At 42.2% G+C, this 16,315-nt stretch overlaps 1 protein-coding gene and 1 pseudogene across 4 annotated transcripts in view; one reads left to right on the top strand and one right to left on the bottom strand.

Annotated features, from left to right (window-relative positions):
• Nucleotides 1-16,315, bottom strand: part of GRIK4 (glutamate ionotropic receptor kainate type subunit 4) — a 450,925-nt gene that overhangs the window by 257,355 nt on the left and 177,255 nt on the right. The gene's annotated exons all lie outside the window — the stretch shown is intronic.
• Nucleotides 713-831, top strand: LOC120584060 (uncharacterized; annotated as a pseudogene).

Here is a 16,315-nt window from a genome sequence, read left to right as displayed (position 1 = left end):
TGGCTAAAACCATAGGGAACCTATGGAATAAAGGCTGGGAAATGCCAGCAGGTCTTGCATGCTACAGTCTTACCTTTTCACAGGGCACATACTCTTCCCCTTCCTCATTGTATGTCCATATCAAAGGACGTGGATAAACAAAGTCTTTAAAACTGTAATTCATCGGAACTAAAGAATGATATATAAACTGAATTCCCTCCTCAGGGTGTCTCTCACTGCCTTTACTCTCAGTCTCTTCTCTCAGTCCCTCTCAGTGTCTTTCTCTTGGTACTCTTTCTCTCACTGTCCACATCTCTCTTAGGTTAGGCTCTCTGCCTCTGAGAGAAGACCACACTCTATCTGTAGAGTGTTATCCCTTTTCTAATAAACTTTCCTTTTGACTCTAACTTTGGTGTGTGTATTGAATTCTTTCTACACTCTCCGCCAAAGGACCATCTTCTCCTCTCAGTATTGGGCTTGGTCTCTCCTGACTAAGGTAATTTGCCCTGTCCTGCATCAGAAGGACAGTGGATCTTAGAAACCGCTTTCTGGCCCAACATAGTTGGGGGTAATTAACCTTTAGAGGGGTGGGTTCATTTCTGGAACAAGCAGCAGCCTCTGTCTTCTGGAGGCTATTTATGTTCAGGAGAAGAACCAGGCTACCAGCAACTCCCTGCATGTGGCTCTGTTCCAGGTCCCAGAGATTCAATAGGAAAAACAAACAAACAAACACGTCTACGGCCATGCCACCCTGAACATGCCTGATCTCGGCTGATCTTGAAAGCTAAGCAGGGTCAGGCCTGGTTAGTACTTGGCTGGGAGACCACCTAGGACTAACAGGTGCTGTAGGCAAAAAAAAAAAAAGAAAACAAAACCTGCACTGGCCAGTCTGTGAGCTTCGCTATACTCTAAGCGCGCTCATCTCTGCCTCTGCCTGGATGTTAAGAGGAAAGGTATTTCTGTTCTCTCCATGATGAGGATTATTTATCAGGGATTTCTGTTGAGCTGAACTACAGGAGGGAAGGCTTGGGGAGACTCAACACCAAAAAATCCCATTAGTGTTTTTCTCACAAAGGGTCTTTCACATTTATCAAAGAAGTAGATTAAAAGCTTTGTGCTCCTCCTCACGCGCCATGCCCGGAGCAGAAACAAGATTCCTTGTGCTAGTGGTAAGATTCACTTCCTCAGCACCTTGCCTTTTTGTCCATTACCACTTTATCAAGTCCCTTAGGGTTCTGAGTATGTAGTAACGTCCAAATATAGTTGTTCCTTCTCCATGGCTTATGTGGAGATTGTATTTTCCAGAAATGGTCACAACAATTTCTCCCATCCCACATACTCTTCTAATGTAATGACTGGCATACCCCACCATTGAGAGGTACAGTCTATGACCTCTCCTCTGGAATCTAGGTGGGCTTGTAACTATAGTGGAAATGATGCTATATGACTTTTGCTGAGTCAGTCATAAAAAGCAATACAGCTTCTGCATAGTTCTTTTGGGTTCCTCAGTCTTAGAACCCCAACAACGTATTATGAGGAAATTCAAGTAACCTGCAGAGGAGCTCACATGGAGAGTTCCACATAGAGAGGAAGAGAGGCCCCCAGCCCTCAGTTCTAGTTGAGCCTCCACAGTCATCTTGAAGAAGATCCTCCACTTCCACCTCCCCTTACCCCCAGCCCCTCTTGCCCCACAGTGGATGCTACAGGGAGCAGAGATGAACCTTCTGAACCTTCCTCATTGAGCTTTGTCCCAATTAAGGATTCATGAGCTAAATAAATGACAATTATTATGTTAAGTTACTATAGTTGCCCAGGTTCTTGATCACCTCCTCCTTACCTTTATCAGTCTGCCACCAAAAGGAGTCTCTGATATTATAGAGCCATTTAGATTCATTTAGAGGGACAAATGTGTGGAATCTTTAGGAAATAGAGTTCAGAGTGGATTCAGCCCACACCAACAGGTCCCTCCACAGGTTTTCCCTCAATGGTTTGCCCTAAGCAGAGTGGCTATGCCTGGCAGGCTGGCAGCTAAGGCTGTGAGTCTCAGCCAATGAAGTGATACACTAGGAGCTGCAGGGTCCAGCTCCCACAGTATGTGGTACTGACTCATGTTCTTAGCCACCTCCATAACTGCTGCCTAGGATTCTTGTCTCCTTACCTTCTTCGCCTTGTCTCCAAATCTCTGTAAATGAGCATCATATTGCAGTTTCCTCCTGAGAAGAACTATTCTGGCTAACTCAAGCCTAAGGGTTCAGTGGTGATGAAGACAAATAAAGCTCTGCTTGGTTATAAGTGGAATCCAGGATCTTTGCCATAATTAGAGGGGATCTATTTATCCCTTTCATAGTGTCCATTTATCCCTTCATAGTGTCTGACACAGTGTCAGGTCATGGCAATGTGGTGTAGCTATTAGCACCTGGTGTGTTAACATGGTGATCATAATAAGTAAGAATGGAGCTTGTAGGAGACAAGGCTACTGAGTGGCATGTACCTGCAGACCAAACACCTGAAATGAGGAGGCCTGCTGCATAGGCAGCCACAGAGGGGCTGAGACTAGTTGTCATGCATGCAGTAACAGTTTGGCAGGGTCTTGGCCATAAGCCCCCTCTAAACCTCCCATATTGCTTTGAAACTGTATGGAACAGATTACCTGTATGTCTTGTGTGATAAATATCCCAGCAGGTCGGGAAATCAGCACTGGTCCTCTAAGGTGTCCCTTGTGTTTCTAAAACTTCAGAGCACATACCAAACACACAGCCTATCAGCCTGCAGTCCAGCTGGCCAGCCCATTCCCTTGTAGGCTCATTCATGGCCTCCATGTTCTCCTGTCCTATGGCAGGGGAGGGAGCAGGGCAGACATGAGCAGAGGCTCACATAGAGACATATGAGCATTCCCCTACATGTACATCCACATCCACTCCCTCAGGGCCCCACCAGCAAGCTGACATGGTCATGATGGAAGAGGTTGGGAAGCTGGGAAATTAGATCTATGAACAAAACTGTGGAGTCGAATCAGCCAGGAGACCAGCAGAAACTGGGTCTGAATGTCAACAAGCCAACAAATCTACAAAGAGCAACTAGAGGAGTGGAGTTGGCAGTAAAAACACATTCAAAGAGTAAAGGCAGAGATCAGGGACAGCTCTTAGGCCATCAGTCCCTGCCTGGAAGAGGCATGGATTTCAAGGTGGATCAAACTTCTGCAAACAGGAGGTTCCTGCGTCTCCCCTGAGTAGATATCAAATGGACTTGGTCATAATGACTGCCCCGTGTCCACAGAACTCTGGAAAGCTCAGACCAGGCCGGATGCTAAAAGCAGTTCTCCGGTGTTTAGGGTCCAATGCTAGGGGTGGGATGTCCTAGAGGCCCTACTGTAGCTAAAGGAGAATGTTGGATAGTAGCCTAAGACATTGAGTCTCCAGGAAAAATTAGTGGAAAATGTGGATTGGCTTTAGACTTTAGCACTGGACTTAACCCAAGAAAGAGGCCACCGACTATGTAAAAAGTTTTATTAACCATGATATTGTGATTTATAATAAAACATACACATTTGGTCTTTATCTCTGTTTCTGTCAGAGCTCCACAAACCCTTGAAATTTCCTAAGTGATAAGAATACCAGGAGCACCTTTTGTTTGATTTTTTGGTCTTTGATAGAACAGGGTTCCTAAAACCCTTGTAATTTCCTGAGTGATAGGAGTGTCTTTTGTTTTAATGAGGCTACTCCTGGACAGCTCCAGATGAGGACCAGTCACTAGAAAGATCACACCAGGATCAGAAACTTGGAATTTTCAGCCCCACCCCCATTCTCTTGAGAAGGGACAGGCTGGAAATGCAGTTAATAATTGATCATGCCTATGCAATGAAGCCTCCATAAAAATCCCAGGGAGTTTCTAGGTATGTGAACAATCACACTGGGAGGATGACCCACCCCAACTTCATGGAGACAGAAGTCCTGTGCTCAAGGCTCTCCTAGACCACACCCTGTGTATCTCTTCTTTTGGCTGTTCATTTGTATCCCTTATCATGTCCTTTAGTAAACTGGTAAATGTAAGTACATATTTTCCTGAGTTCTGTGAGCGGGTCCAGCAAATTTATTAAACCTGAGGAAGGGGTCTTGGAAATTTCAAATTTGTAGCCAAATCAGACAGAAGTTGTGGATAACCTGGGGACCTACCACTTTCAACAGACATCTGCAGTTAAGTGCATGTTGAGGAGATAGTCTTGTGGGAATGAGCCCTTAACCTGTGGGATCTGACAATATCTCCAAACAGATAGTGACATGATTGAGTTAAAGTGTAGGAAACCCATCTGGAGTCACAGAATTGTTTGATGTGGGGAAAAATCTCCACATATTTGATGTTCAGAAGTAGTAAAGGAGACATACAGGAGGGAAAGACTACTGGGTTTTCCTATACCGTGGCCAACAGAAATAAATATAAATGTATATTATCACATCATTAACTGGGACCCACATACTTATATATATATACAAAGCTGAAATGTTTCATGAAACAATAAACTTTTACTGTTTATGATACCCCCTATATGTTCTATTCCATTCTTTTTCATTTTTCTAAAATTGCTGGTTGTGACCCACTAAATTGATTTCCCAACCTACTAATGGGTCTTGGCCTGCAGTTTGAATACTATTGTTTTAGAAGAGTTTGGCAAACTATGGCCCACAGGCTAAGACCTGCCACCTGTTTGTTTTTAATTAACTGTGATATTGAACTAAAATTCATATAGTTCATACAATTTCATATACATATTTTAAAGTGTACCATTCAGTGTTATTTAGTGCAAGTATTCACAATAATGTACAACCATCACCTCTCTATAGTTTCAAAACTTTTTCATCACCCCAGAAGAATATTCCATACTTTTTAAGTAATCACCCCCTATTCCCCAGGCAACCACTACTCTTCTTTCTATTTTTATGGATTTACTCATTGTGGATATTTAATTTAAAGAAATCGTAAACATTTGTCATTTTGTGTCTGGCTTCTTTCACTTAGTATAATGTTTTCAAGGTTCATTTAAGTTGTAGCATGTATCAGTACTTCGTTCCTTTTTATGGCTGAATAATGATTCATCTGTTGATGAAAATTTGGGTTGTTTACATCTTTAATGCTACTATAAACATTTGTATACAAGTTTTCTGTGTAGACATATGTTTTCATTTCTCTTGGGTATATACTTATGAGTGGAATTGATGGTCCATATGGTAATTCTATGTTTAACTTTTTGAAAAACTGCCAGACTGTTTCCCACACCATTTTCTTTCATTTATTTATTTATTTATTTATTTATTTATTTATTTATTTATTTATCATCTTAATAGCTTTTTATATAACAATGTATTAATTTGTTGTCAAAATTGCTACAACTTTTTTGAGTTTTTTTGGTACATTGTTTAGTTTTTAAATAATAGCTGTAAGCATATAATTAAAGGGTTTGATCATTGATTCTATTATAATGTCAGCTTATGTGGGTGGTCAAATGTAGTATAGAATAGGACATTTTGGTGGCAAAATAATATATCATTACATTTACTAATGTATATGCTAAGTTGAAATTTTCTAAATTTAAGTTCTCTTAGTTTTTTTTTTTTTAATTTATTTTATTATAGTATTGGTTAATGAGTATCAGTAAGTTTCAGGTGTCTTGATTCAATAGTGGGCATATATATATATATATATATATATATATATATACTCTTTCTTATATATATATAAAGCATTGTGTGTTCACTTCCCATAGTTAGATTTCTTTCTGTCACCACATATTTGACCCCTTTCACCCCATCTACCTCTCTCCTTCACTCCACTCTCTGGTAACCACTAGTCTATTGTCCATGTCCATTAGTCTCTGTTTGTTTGTCCTGTTTGTTGCTTTTAGGTTTATATCCCACATATAAGTGATATGTGGTTTTCAACTTTTTCTGTCTGGCTTATTTCACTTAGCATGATTATCTCAAGGTCCATCCACGTTGTCTCAAATGGCAGTATTTCATCTTTTCTTATGGCTGAGTAATATTGTAGGGCACTTTGGTCATTTCCATGTCCTGGGCACTGTGAATAACGCTGCTATGAACATTGATGTGCAAATATCTTTTTGGATATGGGTTTTCAAGCCTTGGGGTAAATACCCAGTAGAGGGATAGCTGGATCATATGGTAGATAAATTCTTAGTTTTTTTATAAACCATTTTAATTCCCACCAGCAATATACAACTGTTCCTATTTCTTCACATCCTTGCCTATACTGTTTAGTGTTTTTTATTTTTCATATGTAGTCATCATAGTGGTTGTAAAGTGATTTTACTTTGCATTTCCTTAATGACCATTGAAGTTTAATATGTTTTTCATGAATTTGTTGGACATTTGAACATTGAAGAAATGACTATTTCAGCCCACTGCCTATTTTTAATTAGGTTGCTTGCTTTTTTGCTTTTGAATTATGAGTTCTTTATATATTTATAAACCTTTATCAAATATATAATTTGCAAATATATTCTTCAATTCTGAAGGCTGTCTTTTCATTTACTTGATAATATCCTTTTATTCACAAAAATTTTTAATTCTGATGAAGTCTAATTTATCTACTTTTTCCTGTGTTGTTTATGCTTTTTACATCATATCTAAGAATTCACTGCCACATCCAAGGTCATGAAGATTTACCCCTATGTTTTCTTCTAATAGTTTTAGATATTTAATTATTATATTTAGACTTTTATCAATTTTAAATTAATTTTTGCACATGAAATAAGGTAGGGGCCCAACTTCATTCTTTGGCAGAGAACATTTTTCTATGTATAGAAAATCTCCCAAGAATTCCCCCAAATCTTCTAGAGCTAATAAACAAATTCAGTAAAGTTACAGGATACAAGGTCAACATACAAAAATTAGTTATGTTTCTAGATACCAGAAATGGATAATCTGAAAAGAAATTTAAGAAAACATTTCCATTTACAATAGCATTAAAAAGCATAAAGTACCTAGGAATAAATTAAACTAAGGAAATGAAAGACTTATACACTGAGAACTACAAAACACTGCCGAAAGAAAAAAAAGATCTAATTAAGTGGAAAGACATCCCATGTTCATGTATTGGAAGGCAATATTGTAAAGATGGGAATGCTCCCCAAAGTGATTTATAGATTCAATGCAATCCTATCAAGATTCCAATGGTGATTTTTACAGAAATGGAGAAGCTGATCCTCAAATGTATGTACAATTGCAAGAGACTCTGAAGAGCCAAAACAATATTGAAAAAGAAAAACAAAGTTGGAAGACATATACTTTCTGATTTCAAAACTAACTGCAAAGTTTTAGTAATCAAAACTGTGTGGTACTGTCATAAAGATAGATATATAGACCAATGGAACAGAATTGAGAGACCAGAATAAACCCAAATACCTACGGCCAATTGATTTTTGACCAAGGTATAAAGACTATTCAATGGGGAAAGAATCGTCTCTTCAACAAATGGTGCTGGAACTGCTGGAAAACCACATGCTACCCATTTATTTACATTAAGTTTTACTGGAACATAGCCTTGCTTGTTAGTTTATACGTTGTCTGTGGCTGCTTTTGTGCTATCATGCAGAACTGAGTAATCACAACAGAGAGTAGAGACCATGAGTCTTAAAATATATATTATTTGGCCCTCTACAAAAAAGTTTACAGATTCTTGTATAAGATATTATTTTTTATGCCCACTTGTGGACATTCCTTCATTTAACAAACATTTACTGAGCACCTTCCAAGTACCAGGCCTTTCTCTAGACACAACAGTGAACAAATCAGACAAAGATGTCCGTCCTCATGGAACTTACATTCTGGTATGGGAACTATCCATGACAGGCCTACGATCTAAAGGAATTCAATGACCCCTTGGGGAAGAGAAGCAGTGAGATCATCTGTAAATTACAATCAGTCTTCGATGCTGAGATAGAGGCTATAAGTCCTCTAAGCTTGGGCTCATCCAAATGCTCCCTGTTGGCCTTGGGTTATGTTTCATTCAGCTGCATCTCCTGAGTCGGGGCCAGAGTATCCTGAAAACAATAAATCCTATAGCTCTTCCAGAGAACCAAATATGTTTTGGGCATTGTGTATGTGCTATAAAGGACAATGGTAAGTAAAATACAGTCCCTAAATTGCAGAAGATCATAGTCTAGTGAAAAATAAACTATACACATTATCAGAGAAATAAAGAAATGGTATCATTTAAGGAGCCCCTGATAGGTGCCAGGCATTGTGCAAAAACTTCTATAGTTATTACCCCATCTGATCCTTATGAGAACACAAGAAAGATTGGCATGACATTTGATAGGTAAGAAAAGTGATTTTCAAAGAGCTTAGTATTTTGCCTTTAGCCACAAAGCCAGTGAGTAGACACCAAGAAATCTGAACTAAGATTATAATAAATCTAAGTTTAGCCATCAAATTATTAAATAGACATTTATGGAGCTCCCACAATTTTCTAAACATCATTCTAGGCTCTAGTGATATAAGGAAGATTGGGACTAATGTTTTTTACACCACACCATTATGTACCCACAATGAACAGGAAATAGGACTTGGCATAATTCACACACTTATGGGAATTTGCTTATAAGCAATTCAGGAGGCAGGACACAGACACAAATGAGATAATGACAATAACACCAAGTACATTCCAAGTGTACAAAAAGAGGTTTAAGTAGTATTTCAAAGCAATCTTAGGGATGGGATGGACAAGGAAATATTTACAGAGGAGAGGGAATAGACAGATGGTAGGAATTATAAATGGTCACATGTATTGGTTACACCATCCCCTTAGATATACCCAGCCCATAGAACCTGGGCTAGGCTAAGGAACAGGAGAAAAAGGCTTCAGGACACCTTAGTGCAGGGGTCCCCAACCTCTGGGCCATAGGTGGTACCAGTCCGTGGCTTGTTAGGAACAGTACCACACAGCAGGAGTGATGGGGGAATGAGTGAAGCTTCATCTGTATTTGCAACCACTCTCCTGTGCTAGCATCTCCGCCTCAGCTCCACTTCAGATCATCAGGCATTAGATTCTCATAGGAGCACTGGTCCCTGGTTCCAAAAAGGTTGGGGACTGCTGCCTTAGAGAACCCATAAACTGTCTAATAAATCTGAAAATGTTAGATGAGCCCATAGGTCATATACATTGTTTCCTTCTCCAACTCTGCTTCCCAAAATGCCGGCCTAGTCCTCTTTGGAACATTCTACCACCTTCTTGGGAAGCAGAGAGTAGAATGGGAAGATCCTAGGCCTTGGGTCAGAAAACCTGGGTTTAAATTCAGGTTTGCTATTTTAAACTGCACTGTCTACTAAGGTGGCTAGTAGCCGTTGGTAGCTTTTTAAATTTAAATTAACTGAAGTTAAATACAATTAAAAAGTCAGCTCAGTTGTACTAGCTACATTTCAAGTGCTCAATAGCCACATGTATTGTAGTCTATGGATCCAATATCAGACAAAGCAGATATAGGACGTTTACATTGCTGTAGAAAGTTCTATTGGCCAACACTAATTTAAAAGGCCATGACCTAAAGTTAGCTATGCTTCCTCTTTGTGCTTCATTTTCTTCATCTTAAAATGGTAGTAACACTATACATACTTCTCTAATAGGACTTTTTGTGGAAATAGAGTGAGTTAATGAACTTGAAAGTGTGCTAGTATTTTTCCCTTTCTCTTTTGATACAATAAATCTTCCCTCCTGCTTTTGCACAGCTTGGGACTCCAGCTCCACTCAGACAGAAATGTTCTCACCACTGGCTCAGTTGCTCTTCCCCAGACCATGACCAGGAGGAAAAAAAATGTAAAGTAAAACAAAAATTCCCACAGGAGTGAGCCCATCTCTCAGTCTTCGTCTCAACAGATCTCGGAGGAGCCTTTGTCAAAGCAAATAACTCTCTTTGTCTTCCAGAAGCCCGTGCTTACCCACTTGGGCTGCTTCTCCTCATTCTCCTTTTCTGGCTCCTTCTCATCTCTTTGATCTCTTAATTTTGAAGTGCCTCAGAACTTTGTCCTTGGTCTGCTTCTCCATCTACACAAACCTAGTCTCATGATCTTATGTATTATCTATGTACTGATGACTTCCAAATCTCTATCTCCAGCAGAATCCAGTCACTTGAACTGCAGACCCACATTCCAACTGCCACTGGACAGTCCTCTAAGAGTTGTCTCAGACTAAACATACCAAAACCAAACTTGGATAGCTACTACTCTCAAAACCAGCCCAGTCTCCTTGCCTACCACAGCAAATGATGGCTCCACCCTTCTAGTGCCAAGCCAAAACCTTGGAGTCATGCTTGACTCTGAAATCTCATATATAAACCATCAGGAAATTCTCATGGCTTTACCTTCAAAATCTACCCAGAATTTCACCACCTCTTGCTACCTGTGCTTCCACACCTGGTGCCAGTCTCCATCTTCCCTCGCCTGAAATACTAAAAGAGCCTCCTTAATTGGTTTCTCTGCTTCTTCCCTTGCTACCTTCCATCTATTCTCAATACAGCAATAAGAGTGATCTATTTAAAACCTAAGTCGGATCATGACCTCACCTTTCTCAAACCTCTGTTTCCCATTTTACTCTGAGGAATCCACGTGGGTAGACCCTTGCACCCACTTCTCTGAACTTATCTCCTACATTTCCACCCTTGCCCATAGTGAACCAGGCACATCAGGGCCCCATTGTGCCCTCGACATTGCCAGGTCCACTACTGCCTCTGGGTATCTGCACTTTTGCACTTGCCGTTCCCTCCCTCTCTGAAGTGTTCTTCCCGCCACTTCTGCACTGCTTCTTCTCTTATTTTCTTTAAATCTTTACTCAAATATCACTTTCTCAATGAGGCTTTCCCCAGCCACCCTGTCTAATATTTTAATACCCCTTCCCTTTGACCTTTCCTATCCCTTTCCCTGCTTAATTTTTTTCCTTAATACTTACCCCTAACATACTATATAGATACACACACACACACACACACATACACACACACAACGATTATTGTTTATATTCCTCATGAGTCAAAAATTCATTCACTTTATGTTCAGTGCCCAGCATAATGCCTATCCACACAGGAACTAAAATATCTTTCCAATAAATGAATGAACCAAAGACTGGAAGCCCTGGTGTAGACCTTGCCCTTCATGGAGCTGTGGAGGCTGCAGTGGTGACCAGTGGCCACCAGTCCCTGATGCTCAAGGGCGAGACCCTTGGAGGAGGCAGTCTGATCTTTCCGTAGAGCAGACAGTTTGACTCAGGCTTTGCAAGAGGGAGGCTGGGAAGAGGCTGAGCCATGAAGAAAGGATCAGGGCAGCTGGGCAGTGCTTCGCCACTTGTGTACAGTCCAAGGGTCATAGGCTGCTGAATGGACTAAGCAGCTGGTTCTATTAGCATCTAGTGGCAATGGGAAGTGTAATGTGTGAGATACAGTATGTGCTCAGGGCTGACAATGAGGTAAACAGATGCAGGTGGGAAATCTTTCCAGAACCAAATAGGTGGGAAGTCTTTCCAGAACCAAATGTATGGTAGGGAAGGTGACAGGGCATTTATTAAGGACTCTTACCTGAGGCTAGGCCTCACTGGGGACAGATGAATGTCAACAGCCCACTTCTCCTGATTACTATAATGCACTGACAATATAGAAAAATGTATGGACTGAGAGTGGGGCTCCTGAGATCTGCATTTCCCTGATCCATGGCAGTGAAACCAAACAACCCTGAGTACTGTCAGCGGCTCCCAGAGGTCTGAGAGGATGGGGGTTAGAGGGCAGGTAATAAGCAGGGACTGAGCTTCTGAGCTGGCAGCACAGGGATCTCCAGAGATCAGAAGTGGGAGCAGCAGGCCATCATGCTGTGATAGAGTCAAAATTGTTTTCAAATATGAAGTACAGAACAAAGGTGAGGCAGAAGGCTATTACGAATATTACTAGGAGAGGGGTATCCAGAGCAAAAGAAGAAGGAGGGGAAAAGTCAGCCCTGAGAAGAGAGCTTTCATATACAGTACCTCATTAATGATTCACATCCACCCGGAAGGCAGCCACAGTCCTGTGCCATTTACAGATGGGAAGCAGAAGCCCTGGGCTCGAAGAGACTAATTCATTTGCCAAAGTCACACAGCTATCAGTGGCGGTAGACAGAATTTGAATCCAAGTTTCTCTAACTCCAAAACCAGTGGTTCTTAATAGGAGCCCTGTGAGGCTTTCAGGAAATCTGGAGGACATTTTCGCCCTCTACAAATAGCAATGCCCAAGCACTTATGTATTGAAATACATTTTATTATGTTATTTTATTTTAATTTATCCTTTATGTTATATTTAGGGCAATATACGTTTTTAAATCATGTGTGCAGAAAGGTTACAGTATCTTTGAATTTAATTTTAGGATAGAAAAGCAGGCTTTTTTAAAATACTTTGAATATAAAATGGATTGGATTGAGTTGAAAAATGCCACACACGCCATACAAGGCCAGAACAGGTGAGTGATGTCACCTTAGCTCTGGACAAACCCTACCCCTGGGATGCTGGAAGCAGAGGGCTGCTTAGAGCAGGAGGAGCATGGGGGAGGTGTATAGACTGACACAGGAAAGTGGCAGAGCAGGGGCAGGAGCCGAGACTCTCTGTCTAGACCACTCTATGCTCTAATTCACCACTGTCAACCCTTTCCAAAGGGATTGGCCCGGACCTGACAGCTCCAACCCACACACCACCTCAATATAAATTACTGGGAATGTGCAGTAGCCAACACGCTAGTACGTGTCCATGTGTGCTCTGTGGTTCTTTCCTTGTTCACTTGGAACCTCAGGGCTACCCTACCCTCTGACAGTTGGCGTGTGCTAAAGGGACACACACTCTCTCAAAGGTCAGACAGTGAGATCAGTTTACATGCAGTGTGCAATCAGGCACTTAGGATTTGGAGTTAGCTGATGCTTTGGGCTGTTCATTGTTGTTCCTCTCAACCAGAACCACCAATCAAGGGCTTCTTTAAGAAGAGAACTAACCACTTAATTCAGGTTGAATCACAAGGCAGGGCCAGCCCTGGGTGGGACTGGAGGGATACAATCAGGGAACCAAAGGAAAAAAGATGGGAAAAGAAGGGCACTAAAGAGGGGTAGAGAAGGCATAGGCAGATTTTTTCATAAGGAAAAACATACAAGCACCGTACAGATGCAGTGGTGAGGACACTGGATGAGGGCTGGACACTAGGGTTCCAGCTTGTGTCACATCTCCTCCCTATCTGGGTCTTAGTTTTCTCTTCTGTCAATAAGGGAACTGGACCAGAAGATCTCTAAAGGCTTCTTCTCAGCTCTGACAGTCAATGAGCTGAGAAAAATTGGAAAGAAGAGTGCAAAGAGCAGAACCCTGGCCCTCCAGGGGCTCTCTGTCATGGTTAAAGGTGCCAAGGTCTGGAAGTTGCCCACAGCTCCTTCCTCCCCACTGTCCAACTTTGCTGCCGCTGCCTTGACAGAGCCTTCATCATCTCTTATGTGGAATGTGGCACTAGCTTTCTCCAGGCTCTCTCTGACCCTATTGTGCCCCCACCCTAAGCCCATCTGGCAGCCTCCAATTCTATTCCAAGATAGAAATACGAGGAAGTGCTACTGACACTGACTCCCCACTGCTTCTGAGGTAATGCTTCAGCTTCACACTCAACACAGGGCTCCAATTCTCCTCCGACCTCAACTCTCTCACCTTGGGCTTTGCCAAATTTTAGCTTCCTAGATTTCTCTGGCACATGCTCTCCCTGACATTTCTATTGAGAATCATCTTGCTCTAACACAGCTTAGATTTCACCTACCCTGGGAAGCCTTCCCTGAATCCCAGTTCAGACTGTAACTTTAATATTCTAGTACTCTGCACACTGGGGTATAATTATCATAGAGATCATCTTCATTAGACTCTAAACACCTCAAGATAGAGGGGGAGCTTCACACACTATACCAGATACAAGGCAGGAAAGACTGGCCTTCCCAAACTCCACATTCAATCTTGGCTCCGCCAACCAGTTCTTCCCTGGGCCTCAGTTTCCTCATCTATAAAATGAGTGCATAAGAGCTGACTCAGGCTCCTTTTTGGTCTAATGCTCTGGGATCTCTGCTGGGGTGGGCCTCCACCCTTCCTGCCCACTGTGCAGGACTCTAGGATTTCACGTGGGTGGTGTGAGGTCTGCTGTGCAGGGCACGTCTCTTTCCTTGGTTGCTACTGGGGCAGACACACTTCAGCACAGATGTACTCTCACACAGTCCCCACAGAGATTCATCCTCTCACTCTGCACTCCCAGGGTTAATTAGCCTACAGCATCTACAGGGCTGCTTTCTCCTTAATAGCCAATTACATCTTGTTAGTTCTATTGTCATTTATAGGACAAGTCACAGAGGCACTCCCAGGGCCACTGCCCAATCTTGCAGAAGCAGGCAGCCTGGATTCCTCTGCTGATAAGGGAGAGCTGAAGGTCTGCTTTTGGAACAAAGGCTCCAGGAAGAGCACCAACGGGAGTTCTCAGAGAGAAAGCCTCCAGACCCCTGAGTAGAGGTATCTGAGAGCCTTGTGCTTTGCTCCTGCTAGTCCAGGCAGCAGGGCTCTGTGTGAGTGGTCCCTCAGGCCCATTCTATGTTGTGACCTCAAAATGATTCTTTTGGGGACTCCCACACAGAAGGATCCATGGATAGTGAGTCTGTGTGGCAGCTGCATCTGCCAACCTACCAGGCCTTTGTAAGGCTGAATATCCAGCCAGACTGCCCTGCTAATGACACTGCATTCCACCTGGGTCACAAGGGGTATTGACCTGTTGTTTCCGCTCAAGACAGGGCCTTCAGCTGTGTGTTAATAAGGCAGGGACATCTCTGCCTGTTTCCATCTCCCGCCCACAGCCACCACCCAGGCCTGGCAGGTCTGGGAAGCAGTGGGCAGGCCAAATCCCACAGGCTAAATAACCTCTCTTTTCTGAATAAAATAAAATTTCTATAGCCTCAAGCGCATTTGGTGCTGAATAGCTGACATCTTCATATGGTCAAAAAAAGAAAGAAAAAAAGCCTCTCTCACTTTGCAATTAGAACAGAATGAGTCTTTCTCACAGGGGCCTGGGTGAAATATGTTTTAGAAACAATTTCTTGGCAAGCCACAGAAGGCCCTTCATGGTAGAACATGGCAGCTGCATTGCCAGAGGGAAGGCCAGGGCCATGGTGGCAGAGAAGACTGACACCCTGATGTGTTGAGAGCAGGCAGAATGGCTCCACACAGAAGCCCAGATTCACAATGAGGTGAAGGCCCCTGGCCTGTTTATAGCCCATTTGGCGTTATAACACAACTGGCAAACTCATAACTAGAAACTCTGCTCAGCACCCACCTTTGTCTTTAGGTGCAGCCCAGCCTGCATGAGTGAACATTCCTCCCACCCCACTCCTGGTCCTGGAGGAGGAGGAAGGCTAGGCAGAGAGCACTCTTAGCTAGGGGTCTCTGGGTCTCCTCTTTGGGACCTTGAGGTGTAAACAGCACAAGCCTTTGAAAGGGGTAAGAAGATAAACTGACTCAAGCTGAGGCTCAGGACTTTTTTTTTTACTCTCTTTAATGCTTTAGAGAGGAAAAGGATATAATAAAATTACTATGATCAAGCCTGAGGATGATAAAGTAGGAAGAACTGGAGCTGCAGGTGGGAATAGGGAAACAGCACAAGAGGCTGCAATGCTTTATGGCCTGTGCTGCTTTTCTTTCTCCATCTTTTTTTTTTTTTTTTAGGGAAATAAATTAAAGGGCTTGGATCTAATTAGGCTACTGAAAACTGAAAGATAAAAATTATCCTGGGTTAGTGTGGGTGGGAATGGGCTCCAGACTGCCTTTTTCTCCCAGGTCTCCCAATAGCTTTTCTGCAACCTCTAGGAGGCCTAAGGCACACCTCTACCTCCTGCACCCACACGAGCTATGAATCAGGCTCCAGGAAGCTGTTGCTGAAAGAAATGAACCTCAGAAGTCCAATAAATTCTGGTTCTCAAACTGTGCTCCTCAGAACACCCTCATGGGTCATGGCTGGGTGTTGGGGTATGAGAAGAGAAGGGAGCCCAACCTCCAACTCCTTGATACCCTGCTTCGACTAGAGCAGCTCAGTTTCTACCTGTTAGGATTTTTTGAGTGATTTTATTTAAAAAGATTTAACCACTAAAAGTAAGTTTGGAGAAAAATGATGTAGTCTGATTTTATAGATAAGGGCCTCTGAGACTCTTTGAGGGGTAAGAGTTTCTCTTAGGTCACACTGCAGATGAATAACAAATCTAAGACTTGAGCCAAGGTATCTTAATATTTAGGCCACTGTTCTTTCGCCTACACCACTCCGCC

Source organism: Pteropus medius, unplaced genomic scaffold (genome assembly GCF_902729225.1).
Source record: "Pteropus medius unplaced genomic scaffold, Ma_sr-lr_union100, whole genome shotgun sequence".
Classification (NCBI taxonomy): domain Eukaryota; kingdom Metazoa; phylum Chordata; class Mammalia; order Chiroptera; family Pteropodidae; genus Pteropus; species Pteropus medius.
The sequence above is the reverse complement of the archived record's forward strand: the minus strand, read 5'-3'. Positions and strand labels throughout refer to the sequence as shown.